Below are 15,000 nucleotides of genomic sequence, written 5' to 3'. Positions count from 1 at the left end.
TTTATTTTAGTTGTTTTTATTAGCCTATATTATTTTATTTCAGTTGTTGTTATCAGCCTATTTAATTGTATTTTAGTGGTTTTTATCAAACTTTTGTATTTTAGTTTTTATCAGCCTATATTATTTTATTTGTTTGTATCAGCCTATTTTGTTTTATTGTAGTTGTGTTTATCAGCCTTTTTATTTTATTTTAGTTGTTTTTATCAGCCTATATTATTTTATTTTAGTTTGTATCAGCCTATTTTATTTGTTATTTTATTTTTATCAGCCTTCTTATTTTAGTTCAGTTTTATTTGATTGTAGTTGTTTTTATCAGTCTTTTTTATTTGAGTTTTTATCAGCCTATATTATTTGATTTGTTTGTATCGGCCTATTTTATTTTGTTTTTTCTAGCCTATTTTATTTTATTTCAGTTGTTTTTATCAGCCCATTTTATTTAAATTTTGTTGTTTTTTTCAGCCTATTTGATTTCATTTGTGTTTATCAGCCTTTTTAATTTTATTCTAGTTGTTTTATCAGCCAATATTATTTCATTTCAGTTATTTTTTATCAGCCTATTTTATTTTATCTTAGTTGTTTTATCAGCATTTATTTGATTTCAGTAGTATTTTCAGCCTATTTTATTTTTAGTTGTTTTTATCAGCCTGTTTTATTTTATTTTAGTTGTTTTATCAGCCTATACTATTTTATTTCAGTTTTATCAGCCTATTTCAATGTATTTGTTTTCATCAGCCTATTTTATATTGTTTTCATCAGCCTATTTTATTTTATTTCAGTTGTTTTGATCAGCTTATTTCATTTTAATTTTGTTGTGTTTATCAGCCAATATAATTTTATTTCAGTTGTTTTTGTCAGCCTATTTTATTTCATTTGTGTTTATCAGCCTATTTAATTTTATTTCAGTTTTATTAGCCTATGTTGTTTAATTTGTTTTTATCAGCCTATTTTATTTAGTTTTTATCAGCCTATTTTATTTAGTTTTTATCAGCCTATTTTATTTTATTTCAATTGTATTTATCAGCCTATTTTATTGTATTTTAGTTGTTTAATCGTCATTTTTTAATACATTTTAGTTGTTTTGCCAGCCTATTTTATTTGACATGTTTTAAACCAGTAAGATATTTTGATTAATTTCATAATCCATTGATAGGTGGATGTTTGTGATCGTATTGACTTCAACGTGCACAGCACTGTGACCTTTAGTTTAAGGGTGCTTTATAAATAAACTTTGACCTTGCAAAAATAAAAAAAAACGAGCCAAACTAAAAGCTTGACTTTCTTTTAAAGACACGCCCTGTTCTTGGCCGAGCGAGAGCGTGGAGCAGATGGTGGGATACTTCAGTTAGGTGGTACAGCGTGCCAGCGTCCCTTCAGTTAGGTAGTACAGCGTGCCAGCGCCAGGCAGGGAGGTGCACGTGTCCAACACAATGTGCCGCCACTTTATCAAAGCACCGTTCTGACACTTTTGCTGGGATCACAGCGTTAGAGGCCAGCTGTGCAGAGGTGAGACGCACGCATGCATGCACACACGCACGCACGCACGCCACTTTTGACCTTTGTTGGCCTCCATGATGATTAGCTGGCACAAACTAAGTCTATATGCAATCATTCTACTGGCACAAACTAAGTCTCTATGCAGTCATTCAACTGGCACAAACCAAGTCTATATGCAGTCCTTCAACTGGCACAAACTAAGTCTCTATGCAGTCATTCTACTGGCACAAACTAAGTCAATATGCAGTCCTTCAACTGGCACAAACTAAGTCTATACGCCATTCAACTGGCACAAACTAAGACTATATGCAGTCATTCTACTGGCACAAACTAAGTCAATATGCAGTCCTTCAACTGGCACAAACTAAGTCTATATGCAGTCCTTCAACTGGAACAAACTAAGTCTATATGCAGTCATTCAACTGGCACAAACTAAGTCTATATGCAGTCATTCAACTGGCACAAACTAAGTCTCTATGCAGTCATTCTACTGGCACAAACTAAGTCAATATGCAGTCCTTCAACTGGCACAAACTAAGTCTATACGCCATTCAACTGGCACAAACTAAGACTATATGCAGTCATTCTACTGGCACAAACTAAGTCAATATGCAGTCCTTCAACTGGCACAAACTAAGTCTATATGCAGTCCTTCAACTGGCACAAACTAAGTCTATATGCAGTCCTTCAACTGGAACAAACTAAGTCTATATGCAGTCATTCAACTGGCACAAACTAAGTCTATATGCAGTCATTCAACTGGCACAAACTAAGTCTCTATGCAGTCATTCTACTGGCACAAACTAAGTCAATATGCAGTCCTTCAACTGGCACAAACTAAGTCTATACGCAGTCCTTTAACTGGCACAAACTAAGTCCATATGCAGTCATTGAACTGGCACAAACTAAGTCAATATGCAGTCCTTCAACTGGAACAAACTAAGTCTATGTGCAGTCCTTCAACTGGCACAAAATAAGTCTATATGCAGTCCTTTAACTGGCACAAACTAATCTATATGCAGTCATTCAACTGGCACAAACTAAGTCTATATGCAGTCATTCAACTGGCACAAACTAAGGACGGCGTGGCGAAGTTGGTAGAGTGGCTGTGCCAGCAATCGGAGGGTTGCTGGTTACTGGGGTTCAATCCCCACCTTCTACCATCCTAGTCACGTCCGTTGTGTCCTTGGGCAAGACACTTCACCCTTGCTCCTGATGGGTGCCGGTAGCGCCTTGCATGGCAGCTCCCGCCATCAGTGTGTGAATGTGTGAATGTGGAAATACTGTCAAAGCGCTTTGAGTACCTTGAAGGTAGAAAAGCGCTATACAAGTATAACCCATTTATCATTTATTTATTTATATGCAGTCCGTCTACTGGCATATACTAAGTCTCTATGCAGTCATTCAACTGGCACAAATTAAGTGTATATGCAGTCCTTCAACTGGGACTAATTAAGTCTATATGCAGTCATTCTACTGGCATACACTAAGTCTCTATGCAGTCATTCAACTGGCACAAACTAAGTCTATATGCAGTCCGTCTACTGGCATAAACTAAGTCTCTATGCAGTCATTCAACTGGCACAAACTAAGTCTATATGCAGTCCGTCTACTGGCATAAACTAAGTCTCTATGCAGTCATTCAACTGGCACAAACTAAGTCTATATGCAGTCCATCTACTGGCATACACTAAGTCTCTATGCAGTCATTCAACTGGCACAAACTAAGTCTCTATGCAGTCATTCAACTGGCACAAATTAAGTGTATATGCAGTCCTTCAACTGGGACTAATTAAGTCTATATGCAGTCATTCTACTGGCATACACTAAGTCTCTATGCAGTCATTCAACTGGCACAAACTAAGTCTATATGCAGTCCGTCTACTGGCATAAACTAAGTCTCTATGCAGTCATTCAACTGGCACAAACTAAGTCTATATGCAGTCCTTCAACTGGCATAAACTAAGTCTCTATGCAGTCATTCAACTGGCACAAACTAAGTGTATATGCAGTCATTCAACTGGCACAAACTAAGTGTATATGCAGTCATTCAACTGGCATAAACTAAGTCTATATGCAGTCATTCAACTGGCATAAACTAAGTCTATATGCAGTCCTTCAACTGGCACAAACTAAGTCTATATGCAGTCATTCAACTGGCACAAACTAAGTCTCTATGCAGTCATTCTACTGGCACAAACTAAGTCAATATGCAGTCCTTCAACTGGCACAAACTAAGTCTATACGCCATTCAACTGGCACAAACTAAGACTATATGCAGTCATTCTACTGGCACAAACTAAGTCAATATGCAGTCCTTCAACTGGCACAAACTCAGTCTATATGCAGTCCTTCAACTGGCACAAACTAAGTCTATATGCAGTCCTTCTACTGGCATAAACCAAGTCTCTATGCAGTCATTCAACTGGCACAAACTAAGTCTATATGCAGTCATTCAACTGGCACAAACTAAGTCTCTATGCAGTCGTTCTACTGGCACAAACTAAGTGAATATGCAGTCCTTCAACTGGCACAAACTAAGTCTATACGCCATTCAACTGGCACAAACTAAGACTATATGCAGTCATTCTACTGGCACAAACTAAGTCAATATGCAGTCCTTCAACCGGCACAAACTAAGTCTATATGCAGTCCTTCAACTGGAACAAACTAAGTCTATATGCAGTCATTCAACTGGCACAAACTAAGTCTATATGCAGTCATTCAACTGGCACAAACTAAGTCTCTATGCAGTCATTCTACTGGCACAAACTAAGTCAATATGCAGTCCTTCAACTGGCACAAACTAAGTCTATACGCCATTCAACTGGCACAAACTAAGACTATATGCAGTCATTCTACTGGCACAAACTAAGTCAATATGCAGTCCTTCAACTGGCACAAACTAAGTCTATATGCAGTCCTTCAACTGGAACAAACTAAGTCTATATGCAGTCATTCAACTGGCACAAACTAAGTCTATATGCAGTCATTCAACTGGCACAAACTAAGTCTCTATGCAGTCATTCTACTGGCACAAACTAAGTCAATATGCAGTCCTTCAACTGGCACAAACTAAGTCTATACGCAGTCCTTTAACTGGCACAAACTAAGTCTATATGCAGTCATTGAACTGGCACAAACTAAGTCAATATGCAGTCCTTCAACTGGAACAAACTAAGTCTATGTGCAGTCCTTCAACTGGCACAAAATAAGTCTATATGCAGTCCTTTAACTGGCACAAACTAATCTATATGCAGTCATTCAACTGGCACAAACTAAGTCTATATGCAGTCATTCAACTGGCACAAACTAAGGACGGCGTGGCGAAGTTGGTAGAGTGGCTGTGCCAGCAATCGGAGGGTTGCTGGTTACTGGGGTTCAATCCCCACCTTCTACCATCCTAGTCACGTCCGTTGTGTCCTTGGGCAAGACACTTCACCCTTGCTCCTGATGGGTGCTGGTAGCGCCTTGCATGGCAGCTCCCGCCATCAGTGTGTGAATGTGTGAATGTGGAAATACTGTCAAAGCGCTTTGAGTACCTTGAAGGTAGAAAAGCGCTATACAAGTATAACCCATTTATCATTTATTTATTTATATGCAGTCCGTCTACTGGCATATACTAAGTCTCTATGCAGTCATTCAACTGGCACAAATTAAGTGTATATGCAGTCCTTCAACTGGGACTAATTAAGTCTATATGCAGTCATTCTACTGGCATACACTAAGTCTCTATGCAGTCATTCAACTGGCACAAACTAAGTCTATATGCAGTCCGTCTACTGGCATAAACTAAGTCTCTATGCAGTCATTCAACTGGCACAAACTAAGTCTATATGCAGTCCGTCTACTGGCATAAACTAAGTCTCTATGCAGTCATTCAACTGGCACAAACTAAGTCTATATGCAGTCCATCTACTGGCATACACTAAGTCTCTATGCAGTCATTCAACTGGCACAAACTAAGTCTCTATGCAGTCATTCAACTGGCACAAATTAAGTGTATATGCAGTCCTTCAACTGGGACTAATTAAGTCTATATGCAGTCATTCTACTGGCATACACTAAGTCTCTATGCAGTCATTCAACTGGCACAAACTAAGTCTATATGCAGTCCGTCTACTGGCATAAACTAAGTCTCTATGCAGTCATTCAACTGGCACAAACTAAGTCTATATGCAGTCCGTCTACTGGCATAAACTAAGTCTCTATGCAGTCATTCAACTGGCACAAACTAAGTCTATATGCAGTCCATCTACTGGCATACACTAAGTCTCTATGCAGTCATTCAACTGGCACAAACTAAGTCTCTATGCAGTCATTCAACTGGCACAAATTAAGTGTATATGCAGTCCTTCAACTGGGACTAATTAAGTCTATATGCAGTCATTCTACTGGCATACACTAAGTCTCTATGCAGTCATTCAACTGGCACAAACTAAGTCTATATGCAGTCCGTCTACTGGCATAAACTAAGTCTCTATGCAGTCATTCAACTGGCACAAACTAAGTCTATATGCAGTCCTTCAACTGGCATAAACTAAGTCTCTATGCAGTCATTCAACTGGCACAAACTAAGTGTATATGCAGTCATTCAACTGGCACAAACTAAGTGTATATGCAGTCATTCAACTGGCATAAACTAAGTCTATATGCAGTCATTCAACTGGCATAAACTAAGTCTATATGCAGTCCTTCAACTGGCACAAACTAAGTCTATATGCAGTCATTCAACTGGCACAAACTAAGTCTCTATGCAGTCATTCTACTGGCACAAACTAAGTCAATATGCAGTCCTTCAACTGGCACAAACTAAGTCTATACGCCATTCAACTGGCACAAACTAAGACTATATGCAGTCATTCTACTGGCACAAACTAAGTCAATATGCAGTCCTTCAACTGGCACAAACTCAGTCTATATGCAGTCCTTCAACTGGCACAAACTAAGTCTATATGCAGTCCTTCTACTGGCATAAACCAAGTCTCTATGCAGTCATTCAACTGGCACAAACTAAGTCTATATGCAGTCATTCAACTGGCACAAACTAAGTCTCAATGCAGTCATTCTACTGGCACAAACTAAGTGAATATGCAGTCCTTCAACTGGCACAAACTAAGTCTATACGCCATTCAACTGGCACAAACTAAGACTATATGCAGTCATTCTACTGGCACAAACTAAGTCAATATGCAGTCCTTCAACCGGCACAAACTAAGTCTATATGCAGTCCTTCAACTGGAACAAACTAAGTCTATATGCAGTCATTCAACTGGCACAAACTAAGTCTATATGCAGTCATTCAACTGGCACAAACTAAGTCTCTATGCAGTCATTCTACTGGCACAAACTAAGTCAATATGCAGTCCTTCAACTGGCACAAACTAAGTCTATACGCCATTCAACTGGCACAAACTAAGACTATATGCAGTCATTCTACTGGCACAAACTAAGTCAATATGCAGTCCTTCAACTGGCACAAACTAAGTCTATATGCAGTCCTTCAACTGGAACAAACTAAGTCTATATGCAGTCATTCAACTGGCACAAACTAAGTCTATATGCAGTCATTCAACTGGCACAAACTAAGTCTTTATGCAGTCATTCTACTGGCACAAACTAAGTCAATATGCAGTCCTTCAACTGGCACAAACTAAGTCTATACGCAGTCCTTTAACTGGCACAAACTAAGTCTATATGCAGTCATTGAACTGGCACAAACTAAGTCAATATGCAGTCCTTCAACTGGAACAAACTAAGTCTATGTGCAGTCCTTCAACTGGCACAAAATAAGTCTATATGCAGTCCTTTAACTGGCACAAACTAATCTATATGCAGTCATTCAACTGGCACAAACTAAGTCTATATGCAGTCATTCAACTGGCACAAACTAAGGACGGCGTGGCGAAGTTGGTAGAGTGGCTGTGCCAGCAATCGGAGGGTTGCTGGTTACTGGGGTTCAATCCCCACCTTCTACCATCCTAGTCACGTCCGTTGTGTCCTTGGGCAAGACACTTCACCCTTGCTCCTGATGGGTGCTGGTAGCGCCTTGCATGGCAGCTCCCGCCATCAGTGTGTGAATGTGTGAATGTGGAAATACTGTCAAAGCGCTTTGAGTACCTTGAAGGTAGAAAAGCGCTATACAAGTATAACCCATTTATCATTTATTCATTTATATGCAGTCCGTCTACTGGCATATACTAAGTCTCTATGCAGTCATTCAACTGGCACAAATTAAGTGTATATGCAGTCCTTCAACTGGGACTAATTAAGTCTATATGCAGTCATTCTACTGGCATACACTAAGTCTCTATGCAGTCATTCAACTGGCACAAACTAAGTCTATATGCAGTCCGTCTACTGGCATAAACTAAGTCTCTATGCAGTCATTCAACTGGCACAAACTAAGTCTATATGCAGTCCGTCTACTGGCATAAACTAAGTCTCTATGCAGTCATTCAACTGGCACAAACTAAGTCTATATGCAGTCCATCTACTGGCATACACTAAGTCTCTATGCAGTCATTCAACTGGCACAAACTAAGTCTATATGCAGTCATTCAACTGGCACAAACTAAGTCTATATGCCGTCATTCTACTGGCACAAACTAAGTCAATATGCAGTCCTTCAACTGGCACAAACTAAGTCTATACGCCATTCAACTGGCACAAACTAAGACTATATGCAGTCATTCTACTGGCACAAACTAAGTCAATATGCAGTCCTTCAACTGGCACAAACTAAGTCTATATGTAGTCCTTCAACTGGAACAAACTAAGTCTATATGCAGTCATTCAACTGGCACAAACTAAGTCTATATGCAGTCATTCAACTGGCACAAACTAAGTCTCTATGCAGTCATTCTACTGGCACAAACTAAGTCAATATGCAGTCCTTCAACTGGCACAAACTAAGTCTATACGCAGTCCTTTAACTGGCACAAACTAAGTCTACATGCAGTCATTGAACTGGCACAAACTAAGTCAATATGCAGTCCTTCAACTGGAACAAACTAAGTCTATGTGCAGTCCTTCAACTGGCACAAACTAATCTATATGCAGTCCTTCAACTGGCACAAACGAATCTATATGCAGTCATTCTACTGGCACAAACTAAGTCTATATGCAGTCCGTCTACTGGCATAAACTAAGTCTCTATGCAGTCATTCAACTGGCACAAACTAAGTCTATATGCAGTCCATCTACTGGCATACACTAAGTCTCTATGCAGTCATTCAACTGGCACAAACTAAGTCTATATGCAGTCATTCAACTGGCACAAACTAAGTCTCTATGCAGTCATTCTACTGGCACAAACTAAGTCAATATGCAGTCCTTCAACTGGCACAAACTAAGTCTATACGCCATTCAACTGGCACAAACTAAGACTATATGCAGTCATTCTACTGGCACAAACTAAGTCAATATGCAGTCCTTCAACTGGCACAAACTAAGTCTATATGCAGTCCTTCAACTGGAACAAACTAAGTCTATATGCAGTCATTCAACTGGCACAAACTAAGTCTATATGCAGTCATTCAACTGGCACAAACTAAGTCTCTATGCAGTCATTCTACTGGCACAAACTAAGTCAATATGCAGTCCTTCAACTGGCACAAACTAAGTCTATACGCAGTCCTTTAACTGGCACAAACTAAGTCTACATGCAGTCATTGAACTGGCACAAACTAAGTCAATATGCAGTCCTTCAACTGGAACAAACTAAGTCTATATGCAGTCATTCAACTGGCACAAACTAAGTCTATATGCAGTCATTCAACTGGCACAAACTAAGTCTCTATGCAGTCATTCTACTGGCACAAACTAAGTCAATATGCAGTCCTTCAACTGGCACAAACTAAGTCTATACGCAGTCCTTTAACTGGCACAAACTAAGTCTACATGCAGTCATTGAACTGGCACAAACTAAGTCAATATGCAGTCCTTCAACTGGAACAAACTAAGTCTATGTGCAGTCCTTCAACTGGCACAAACTAATCTATATGCAGTCCTTCAACTGGCACAAACTAAGTCTATATGCAGTCCTTCAACTGGCACAAACTAATCTATATGCAGTCATTCTACTGGCACACACTGTAATTTTGATTGATGATTATATTGTTAGTAACGAGGAAAATGTCCCATTATTGATTGATGATTATATTGTTAATAACGAGGAAAATGTCCAATCATTGATTGATGATTATATAGTTAATAACGAGGAAAATGTCCAATTATTGATTGTTGATTATAATGTTAATAACGAGGAAAATGTCCCATTATTGATTGACGATTATATTGTTAATAATGAGGAAAATGTCCCATTATTGATTGACGATTATATTGTTAATCATGAGAAAAATGTCCCATTATTGATTGGTGATTATATTGTTAATAATGAGGAAAATGTCCCATTAATGATTGACGATTATATTGTTAACAACAAGGAAAATGTCACATTATTAATTGATGATTATGTTAATAATGAGGAAAATCTCACATTATTGATTGACGATTATATTGTTAATAACGAGGAAAATGTCCGATCATTGATAGATGATTATATTGTTAATAACGAGGAAAATGTCCCATTATTGATTAATGATTATATTGTTAATAACAAGGAAAATGTCAGATTATTGATCGATGATTATATTGTTAATAACGCGGAAAATGTCCCATTATTGATTGATGAGTACATTGTTAATAACTAGGAAAAGGATCGATCATTGATTGATGATTATATTGTTAATAACGAGTAAAATTTCCCATTGATTGATAATTATATCGTTAATAATAAGTACAATTTCCCATTAATGATTATATTGTTAACGAGGAAAATGTCCCATTATTGATTGATGATTATATTGTTAAAGATGAAAATGTCCAATCATTGATTGATGATTATATTGTAATAACGAGCAAAATGTCCCATTATTGATTGATGATTATATTGCTAATAACGAGGAAAATGTCCCATTATTGATTGATGATTATATTGTTAATAATGAGGAATATGTACCATTATTGATTGATGATTATATTGATAATATCGAAGAAAATTTCCAATTGTTGATTGACGATTATATCGTTAATAACGAGGGAAATGTCCCATCATTGATGATTATATTAACAAGGAAAATGTTCCATTATTTATTGATGCTTAAATTGTTAATAATGAGGAATATGTCCCATTATTGATTGATGATTATATTGCTAAAAACGAGGAAACTGTCCAATTATTGACTGATGATTATATTGTTAATAACAAGGGAAATGTCCCATTATTGATGATTATATTAACAAGGAAAATGTCCCATTATTTATTGATGCTTAAATTGTTAATAATGAGAAAAATGTCACCAATATTGATTGATGATTATATTGCTAAAAAAGAGGAAAATGTCCGATTATTGAATGATAATTATATTGTTAATTACGAGCAAAATGTCCTATTATTAATGGTTCATTATATTGTTAATAACGAGGACAATGTCCCATTGTTGATTGATGATTATATTGTTAATAATGAGGAATATGTCCCATTATTGATTGATGATTACATTGTTAATAAGTAAAATTTATCATTATTGATTGACCATTATATTGTTAATAACGAGGGAAATAATGATTATTGATTGATGATTATATTGTTAATAAAGAGAAAAATGTCCGATCATTGATTGATGATTATATTGCTAATAAAAGGGGAAATGTGATTATATTAATAACAAGGAACATTTCCCATTGATTGATGATTATATTGTTAATAATGAGGACAATGTCCCATTATTAATTGATGATTATATTGTTAATAACGAAGAAAATGTCCAATCATTGATTGATGATTATATTGCTGATAACGAGGAAAATGTCCGACTATTGATTGATGATTATATTAATAACGAGGAAAATTTCCCATTGATTGAGGATTATATTGTTAATAACGAGGAAAATGTCCAATCATTGATTGATGATTATATTGTTAATAACGAGGAAAATGTCCGCTTATTGATTGATGATTATATTGTTAATAACGAGGAAAATGTCCACTTATTGATTGACGATTATATTGTTAAAAATGAAAATGTTCAATAATTGAATGATGATTATATTGTTAATAACGAGCAAAACGTCCCATTATTGATTGGTGATTATAATGTTAATAACGAGGAATATGTCCCATTATTGATTGATGATTACATTCTTAATAAGTAAAATTTATCATTATTGATTGACCATTATATTGTTAATAACGAGGGAAATAATGATTATTGATTGATGATTATATTGTTAATAAAGAGAAAAATGTCCGATCATTGATTGATGATTATATTGCTAATAAAAGGGGAAATGTGATTATATTAATAACAAGGAACATTTCCCATTGATTGATGATTATATTGTTAATAATGAGGAAAATGTCCCATTATTAATTGATGACTATATTGTTAATAACGAAGAAAATGTCCAATCATTGATTGATGATTATATTGCTGATAACGAGGAAAATGTCCGACTATTGATTGATGATTATATTAATAACGAGGAAAATTTCCCATTGATTGAGGATTATATTGTTAATAACGAGGAAAATGTCCAATCATTGATTGATGATTATATTGTTAATAACGAGGAAAATGCCCACTTATTGATTGATGATTATATTGTTAATAACGAGGAAAATGTCCGCTTATTGATTGATGATTATATTGTTAAAAATGAAAATGTTCAATAATTGAATGATGATTATATTGTTAATAACGAGCAAAACGTCCCATTATTGATTGGTGATTATAATGTTAATAACGAGGAATATGTCCCATTATTGATTGATGATTACATTGTTAATAAGTAAAATTTATCATTATTGATTGACCATTATATTGTTAATAACGAGGGAAATAATGATTATTGATTGATGATTATATTGTTAATAAAGAGAAAAATGTCCGATCATTGATTGATGATTATATTGCTAATAAAAGGGGAAATGTGATTATATTAATAACAAGGAACATTTCCCATTGATTGATGATTATATTGTTAATAATGAGGAAAATGTCCCATTATTAATTGATGATTATATTGTTAATAACGAAGAAAATGTCCAATCATTGATTGATGATTATATTGCTGATAACGAGGAAAATATCCGACTATTGATTGATGATTATATTAATAACGAGGAAAATTTCCCATTGATTGAGGATTATATTGTTAATAACGAGGAAAATGTCCAATCATTGATTGATGATTATATTGTTAATAACGAGGAAAATGTCCGCTTATTGATTGATGATTATATTGTTAATAACGAGGAAAATGTCCGCTTATTGATTGATGATTATATTGTTAAAAATGAAAATGTTCAATAATTGAATGATGATTATATTGTTAATAACGAGCAAAACGTCCCATTATTGATTGGTGATTATAATGTTAATAACGAGGAATATGTCCCATTATTGATTGATGATTACATTCTTAATAAGTAAAATTTATCATTATTGATTGACCATTATATTGTTAATAACGAGGGAAATAATGATTATTGATTGATGATTATATTGTTAATAAAGAGAAAAATGTCCGATCATTGATTGATGATTATATTGCTAATAAAAGGGGAAATGTGATTATATTAATAACGAACATTTCCCATTGATTGATGTTTATATTGTTAATAATGAGGAAAATGTCCCATTATTAATTGATGATTATATTGTTAATAACGAAGAAAATGTCCAATCATTGATTGATGATTATATTGCTGATAACGAGGAAAATGTCCGACTATTGATTGATGATTATAGTAATAACGAGGAAAATTTCCCATTGATTGAGGATTATATTGTTAATAACGAGGAAAATGTCCAATCATTGATTGATGATTATATTGTTAATAACGAGGAAAATGTCCACTTATTGATTGATGATTATATTGTTAATAACGAGGAAAATGTCCGCTTATTGATTGATGATTATATTGTTAAAAATGAAAATGTTCAATAATTGAATGATGATTATATTGTTAATAACGAGCAAAACGTCCCATTATTGATTGGTGATTATAATGTTAATAACGAGGAATATGTCCCATTATTGATTGATGATTACATTCTTAATAAGTAAAATTTATCATTATTGATTGACCATTATATTGTTAATAACGAGGGAAATAATGATTATTGATTGATGATTATATTGTTAATAAAGAGAAAAATGTCCGATCATTGATTGATGATTATATTGCTAATAAAAGGGGAAATGTGATTATATTAATAACAAGGAACATTTCCCATTGATTGATGATTATATTGTTAATAATGAGGACAATGTCCCATTATTAATTGATGATTATATTGTTAATAACGAAGAAAATGTCCAATCATTGATTGATGATTATATTGCTGATAACGAGGAAAATGTACGACTATTGATTGATGATTATATTGTTAATAACGAGGAAAATGTCCAATCATTGATTGATGATTATATTGTTAATAACGAGGAAAATGTCCACTTATTGATTGATGATTATATTGTTAATAACGAGGAAAATGTCCGCTTATTGATTGATGATTATATTGTTAATAACGAGGAAAATGTCCGCTTATTGATTGATGATTATATTGTTAAAAATGAAAATGTTCAATAATTGAATGATGATTATATTGTTAATAACGAGCAAAACGTCCCATTATTGATTGGTGATTATAATGTTAATAACGAGGAATATGTCCCATTATTGATCGATGATTATTTTGTTAATAACGAGGAAAATGTCCCATTATTGATTGATGTTTATATTGCTAATAACAAGGGAAATGTCAGACTATTGATTGATGATTATATTGCTAAAAAAGAGGAAAATGTCCGATTATTGAATGATGATTATATTGTTAATTACGAGCAAAATGTCCTATTATTGATGGTTCATTATATTGTTAATAACGAGGACAATGTCCCATTGTTGATTGATGATTATATTGTTAATAATGAGGAATATGTCCCATTATTGATTGATGATTACATTGTTAATAAGTAAAATTTATCATTATTGATTGACCATTATATTGTTAATAACGAGGGAAATAATGATTATTGATTGATGATTATTTTGTTAATAAAGAGAAAAATGTCCGATCATTGATTGATGATTATATTGCTAATAAAAGGGGAAATGTGATTATATTAATAACAAGGAACATTTCCCATTGATTGATGATTATATTGTTAATAATGAGGAAAATGTCCCATTATTAATTGATGATTATATTGTTAATAACAAAGAAAATGTCCAATCATTGATTGATGATTATATTGCTGATAACGAGGAAAATGTCCGACTATTGATTGATGATAAAATTAATAACGAGGAAAATTTCCCATTGATTGAGGATTATATTGTTAATAACGAGGAAAATGTCCAATCATTGATTGATGATTATATTGTTAATAACGAGGAAAATGTCCACTTATTGATTGATGATTATATTGTTA

At 34.4% G+C, this 15,000-nt stretch overlaps 1 protein-coding gene across 1 annotated transcript in view; it reads right to left on the bottom strand.

The window, feature by feature from the left end:
* LOC133661298 (neuron navigator 3-like) overlaps positions 1-15,000 on the bottom strand; it is a 396,870-nt gene that overhangs the window by 94,200 nt on the left and 287,670 nt on the right. The gene's annotated exons all lie outside the window — the stretch shown is intronic.

This window comes from Entelurus aequoreus, linkage group LG12 (genome assembly GCF_033978785.1).
Source record: "Entelurus aequoreus isolate RoL-2023_Sb linkage group LG12, RoL_Eaeq_v1.1, whole genome shotgun sequence".
Taxonomy (NCBI): Eukaryota; Metazoa; Chordata; class Actinopteri; order Syngnathiformes; family Syngnathidae; genus Entelurus; species Entelurus aequoreus.
Note: the sequence above shows the minus strand (reverse complement) of the source record. Positions and strands in the feature narration are given on the sequence as shown.